Raw genomic sequence first — 6,267 nt, forward strand, 5'->3', positions numbered from 1 at the left:
GTATTTTGTGGCCGTAAGGGACGAAGTCAAAGAAAGAAACAGGATGGTGGAACAGAAGGGGGGAAAACAGATATTTTGTCGCCCTAAGAAACAAGCTCAAAAAAAGAAACAGGATGGTGGAACAGAGGGGGGGAAATCCTGAATCCTCCCACTGAGTTGCCAAAGCAAACCGCTGCTGGCCTAGCCCTGGACTTCTGGTTGGTTAAACAATAAATATGCTCCTGGCTTAAGCCACTGGGAGTCGAGTGTCACAGTGTGCTGCCAAAAGCATTCTAACTGAAGCAGTCATCAAAGGTCATTTCTCCTATGCTTTCCTGTGGGAGAAACTTGGAGACATTCATCACCCACGTGCGATGGCCCAGGCCAGCTGGACTGAAATATGAAACCAACGGTAAGAACTAAGAGGGGTCAGAGCCCCCTGCCAGGATCTGTCCATCACAGCTCCCATGTCTCAGGGTTCCCCAGGACAGAGGATGGAACAGGCGCCATGATTTTAAAATTAAATGGCTTCCATTAAAGGTCGCAGACAGCAAGTGGCTCCACAAGGTGGATTCTGCCTCAAGTGTGTTTTGTATGCTCCCAGTGTTTTAAAGATTGTTTTGACTGTCTTATTGACTTAATGGTTAAATTTAGGAGTTGTCACATTAAAATCTAGATTTTTGGCTTTGTTTGGGAACTCAGACATTCTGGCAACATCAGACAACTGTGGCAACAATTGACTGGAGCTGGGCAATGGCTTCCACTCCTTAGAGATGAGTCTGTACTCCTTACTGTGCCCCACCAGGCCCACGTGTCCCGTCTACATCTTCTGACTTTCCATTTCAGTCTCTTTTCATCCGAATTATCCAGTTTGGGAGCCTGAACGTGTGTGAGCCAGACGATCACAGCCTGGGATTTACCAAACACCTGACTGACAAGAGGTGAGGACTTGTTGGCCAGTCCTGCAGCCCAGGTGGGAACCTTTCCTTGTTCTTTACCCATTACCCAACATTTTCTTAAAGGTGTGGAAACTAAGCAGTGACAATTAACAGTGAGAGAAGGTAAAAAGGAAGTTCTTTGCCATGTTTTCCCAAGAATCCTAACTTCTTGAATTGGCTTCAAACCAAAAGAATATAAATTCATTCATTTATTTAACATGTGTTTATTTATTGAGCAGCTACTATGTACCAGGCACTCTTCTAGTACTGGAGATATAAGAGCAATGAACAGGCTGGGCCCAGTGGCTCATGCCTGTAATCCTAGCACTCTGGGAGGCAAAGGCAGGAGGATCCCTTGAGGTCAGGAGTTTGAGACCAGCCTGAAAAAGAGTGAGATACCATCTCTACTAAAAAAAAAAAAAAAATAGAAAAAATTAGCTAGAGGTGGTGATGCAATACCTATAGTCCCAGCTACTCAGGAGGCTGAGGCAGGAGGATGGCTTGAGCCCCAGTGTTTGAGGTTGCTGTAAACTAGGCTGACGCCATGGCACTCTAGCCTAGGCGACAGAGCAAGACTCTGTCTCAAAAAAAAAAAAAAAAAAGATGCAATGAACAAAACAGACAAATTCCTTGCACATGAGAAGCTGACATTAGAGTGGGTGAGGGAGACTATGTATATATAGTTTTATAAAAGGAGAGTAAGAGGAAAGAGTGTGCCAAGGGGATGGGGGAGGGTGTTTTAGAAACGTGGTCAGGGAGGGGCCTTTCTAATGAAGTAACATGAGCCGAGACCTAAATGAAGTGACACATCCAGCCCAGTGCGGATCTTTGGCAAGAGCCTTCAGGGGGCATAGCAAGTGCAAAGGCCACATATCCCCCTACTACCTTCGAGGAATTTCTAAAGGCCTTGGGAGGCCAGGTGGTAAGGACTTTAGGTTTCAATCAAAGTGTGGTGAGATGCCATGTGGAAGGTTTTGAGTAGGGAAGTGATGTGACTTACATTTTGAAAGGAATATTCTGGCTGCTGTGTGGTCATTGAGTGCAGTTAGATTTGGGGGTGATGGAGCACAAGTGGGGAGACCTGCTAAGAGATATTTCGAAAGTTCACATGAGATATCACAGCAAGTGGGCAATAGTTATCTACAGCTCTATATACCTACATATAAATATATCAATTTATTTTTATATAAATATAAATCTGTGAATAGCTATTAATACATATACATAGACCTACCTATGTTGGAAGGTAGAAACAGCAGGATGTGCTGCTGGATTGGATGAGGACTACATGGAGGCCACACTAGATGAGAACGAGTTCTAGCCTCAACTTGCTTTTACCTGAGTTTAACCAAAGCAGTGATGAAGAGGGAGCAGGAGGGAGGCACAGAGGGGCATGAAGACACTGCACCACCATTGACAGCAGCTGCTGACACAGCCACCCCATAATAACTATTTCACTTCACCAAGCCCAGGGTAAAACATTGGAAACATACTGAAGTCCTTCAGTGGGGGAATGGCCAATAAAGTATATTATAATGCATGCTGTGCAATACCGTGTACATCAGCTAAAAATAAGAAGACTGTTCTCAAAGAGGTTGTTGAGGGAGAGAAAGCAATTTGCGGAAGGCTATGACTAGGCTGATCCGGGGCACTGACTTCTCCATTGAGGGCTCACAGTCAGTTACAGATCAAACTCCTCGTTCTGCGCTTCCCTTTCTCACTGCTTAAAAAAAGAAAAAATAAAATTAAAAAAGAGAATATGTACAGTTGCAGAAAGATACATACAAGACACCATTGGTGTTTAAAAATGTCTTCGTTGCGGCCGGGCGCGGTGGCTCACGCCTGTAATCCTAGCACTCTGGGAGGCCGAGGTGGGCGGATCGTTTGAGCTCAGGAGTTCGAGACCAGCCTGAGCAAGAGCGAGACCCCATCTCTACTAAAAATAGAAAGAAATTATATGGACAGCTAAAAATATATATAGAAAAAATTAGCCGGGCATGGTGGTGCATGCCTGTAGTCCCAGCTACTCGGGAGGCTGAGGCAGGAGGATCGCTTGAGCTCAGGAGTTTGAGGTTGCTGTGAGCTAGGCTGACGCCACGGCACTCACTCTAGCCTGGGCAACAGAGTGAGACTCTGTCTCAAAAAAAAAAAAAAAAAAAATGTCTTCGTTGGCATATATAATATATATTTTCTATACAATAACATACATATGAAGAGAAAGAACTGGAAGGATATCGTAGTGGGTTGAGTGGTGGCCTCCTCCCAAAAGATACATCCACCTGCAACCTGTGACTTTGACCTTATTTGGACAAAGAGCATTACAGGTGTAACTCAGGCTCTTGACATGGATTGCCTGGGCCAGCCCTACTCTGATGGCACGTGTCCTTATAGGAGACACAGAGGAGAATGCCATGTGACACAGAGGCAGAGACTAGAGTGATGCAGCCACAAGCCAAGGAATGCCAAGAGCCAGCAGAAGCCAGAGAAGCAAGGAAGGATCCCACAACACCCTCACCCCCAGAGGCCTGCTGACACCATGATTTCCATCTTCTGCTCTCCAGAACTGAGAAGATACAATTTCTGTTGTTTTCACCCACCCAGTTTGTGGTCATTTGTTACAGCAGCCCTAGGAAACTAGTACAGATATCCATTAAACTGCCCACAGTGACGGCCTTTGGGGAGGGAGGGTGGACCCAGGACTGGAGAGGTGCCAAGAGACGCTGTCATCTTGTCTGCCTTGTTCCCATTTTTTATAAAGAGAATGGACTCGGTTATTCCTTGCAGTGTTGAAATTTACTGTCTATGTTTACCTGTTCGTGATCTGAGTCCCTCCTAAAATGTCAGCTTCACAAGAGCAGGGATCTTGGTCGGTTTTGTTCAGCTCGTGCCAAGCACAGCCCGGCACAAAGCGGATGCTCTGTAAGAAGCGTATGAGTGATGCGCAGGGTTCTCTGGCTGGGTGTTCCTGAACATACTGAACAGAAATCTAGTCGTAAACTATATTTTCTTATATTCAAGAAAAAGTTGGAAGACCATGTTCTTATTCATCAAATCTAAATCAAGAAAACTAAGCCATAAAACACCATTTTTAGTAAATTGGACAATTCTGCCAATTCAGTGAATTGATTATTTGGCAAATTGGCTTTCAACAAATTGATTTTCGATGAATTGGCCCACTTCTCTTGGGATCACCTGACACAGACATTTGTCATTAGTTCAAATGTCACCCCCACAAAGGCCTGCCTTGGCAAGCCAACAACTGTTAAACACCCCCCCGGCACTGTATTCTCGATCCTGTTTTCCTTCCTTCACAGTGCAAAGCTAAATCATCCTGATGATTAATTGGTTTACTTTTGTAATCTTCTGTCTCCCCCATTACAATGAAATTCCATGAAAATGGGGACCTTTCTCCTTGTGTCCACACGTGGCAGACACACAGTAACTATTTGTTACATGAATGCCTTGTACTCTACAGCTCACAGATAATCTGCCACGGTAGACTCAAGACAAACACATAGAGGGCAAAAGCTACATTTCTGCTACTCTCTGTGTGACACCCTGTAATTCAACATCACCAACAACTAGGTAATATACCATAAAAGGGTTTGAGGCGGTGCTAATCCTTATTAGCTAAGTGCTAATAGGGGAACAGAGGTATTCCCACAAGCACAGGCCTCATTTAATCCTAAAGAGACTTAACACCAGCCAGGAAGCCATCTGAAGCTTGCTGTGGTTTTTTCTCTCGCTTGTTTCTAACAGGGCAGGAAAAAGTGACCAGATGAGTTGACTCTCCACCCTCTGGCTTGACTTGGCTTCTTTCTCCTCTTAGGTAAGTTTTAAGTTCCCTCTTCAGAAGCCAGGCTTCCAGGGAAACGGGTCATGAAAAATATTATACAAAGTCTCTAGCATATTAAGCAAGCACATATGGTGAAGGAAATTGGATGGATGGTGTAACAAGATGCAAAGAGGTACTTACACACACACACACATTTTTCCCTTTCCTTTTCTATGCTGTCTCCTGTGCAGGAAGTAAAAGGCCACAGGAACGCTGCTCCTTGTTTGGAAAGCTCCACCACCACATTTTACAGTTTATGGCTACATCATCTATACTGGGCATTTTTTTTTAATTTCGAAGTATTACAGGAGTACAAATGTTTTTTGCTAGAAGGCTCTCTTTTGTAATGCTTGAGTCAGGGTTGTAAGTGTGTCCATCACCCAGAGTGTTCATTGTGCCTGTTAGGTAGGTTTTCAGCCATGAAGAAGGGTGACTTAATGCCTTTTGCAACAATCTGGATGTAAATGGAAACCATTATCCTAAGGGAAGTATCTAAAGAATGGAGAAACAAACACCACATGTACTCACTATTAAATTGGAACTAACTGATGAGTGCACATGTGCATAGAGGGAAGTATTATATATTGGGCATTTCTTTTGGACATTTTGGGCAATTTAAGTGTTTGTTTTTATTAGCCGTCCTCTATTTCTTTGTTTTCATGATTTGTTTGGTAAGTGCTCTTTTAAAATTTCTATTTATGTTATTTTATTTTATCTATTTTTGAGGCAGGGTCTGGCTCTGTCGCCCAGGCTGGAGTGCAGTGGTGTCATCATAGCTCATTGCAACCTCCAAGTCCTGGGCTCAAGCAATCCTCCTGCCTCAGCCTCCCAAAGTGCTGGGATTGCAGGCGCGCGCCACCACAGCCGGCCTATTTTATTTCTTCTTTAGGACGTCCTGGAGAGTCTGAATTTGTGGGAGGGTTCCTTAGTAGTAGGGGAAGCCTCCTCTGGGCAAAGCTACTCGGCTGTTCGGTTCTCCTCTATTTGCCACAACCAGCGTCCTCTCCGCCTTCCCGAGGACAACCCCGCCGGCCCAGTCCCGCCCCGTCGGGTCCCCTACCGTCACCTCCCTTTCCCTCCCGGGATGCCGGTGGCGGAGGGATCCGGGCTACACGCACGCGCCACACGCAGCTCGCGCGCTGATTGGCCGGCTGAGGGCTGGCCCTACATCAGCCCGGGCCGCCGTGCCAGGGAAAGCTGACCCGAGCGCCAGCCAATCGTAAGGCGCACTGGCGCTCGGGCCGCGCCTCTCAGCCAATCCTAAGGGGGATTCAGAAAAAGGTGTGCCCAATCGGAGCTGGGCAACGGGGCGCAGTCGCCCTTGGTCTTTGACGACCTAGCGCTGTCACCTTGACAACCTGACCGTTCAGGCGTGTCGGTACGGCCCTTCCGGCCTGTCTCCCCGAACCCCCAAACTGCCGTGACTCCCTTGAGTCGCGACCTCGAACCTGACTCCTCCTACGGGGCCACGGGAGGGGTCTGCGCCTGAAGTGTCTGGAAAGTGTTTATTCTTCC

General features: G+C 46.2%; 1 long non-coding RNA gene across 1 annotated transcript; it reads left to right on the top strand.

The window, feature by feature from the left end:
- Positions 1-4,900, top strand: LOC138401771 (uncharacterized). Its single transcript, XR_011236549.1, has 3 exons — positions 1-391; positions 826-952; positions 4,677-4,900. It is a non-coding gene; the product is annotated as an uncharacterized lncRNA (long non-coding RNA).
- The last annotated feature ends 1,367 nt before the right edge of the window (positions 4,901-6,267 follow it).

The sequence above is a fragment of the Eulemur rufifrons genome, chromosome 21, assembly GCF_041146395.1.
Source record: "Eulemur rufifrons isolate Redbay chromosome 21, OSU_ERuf_1, whole genome shotgun sequence".
NCBI lineage: Eukaryota > Metazoa > Chordata > Mammalia > Primates > Lemuridae > Eulemur > Eulemur rufifrons.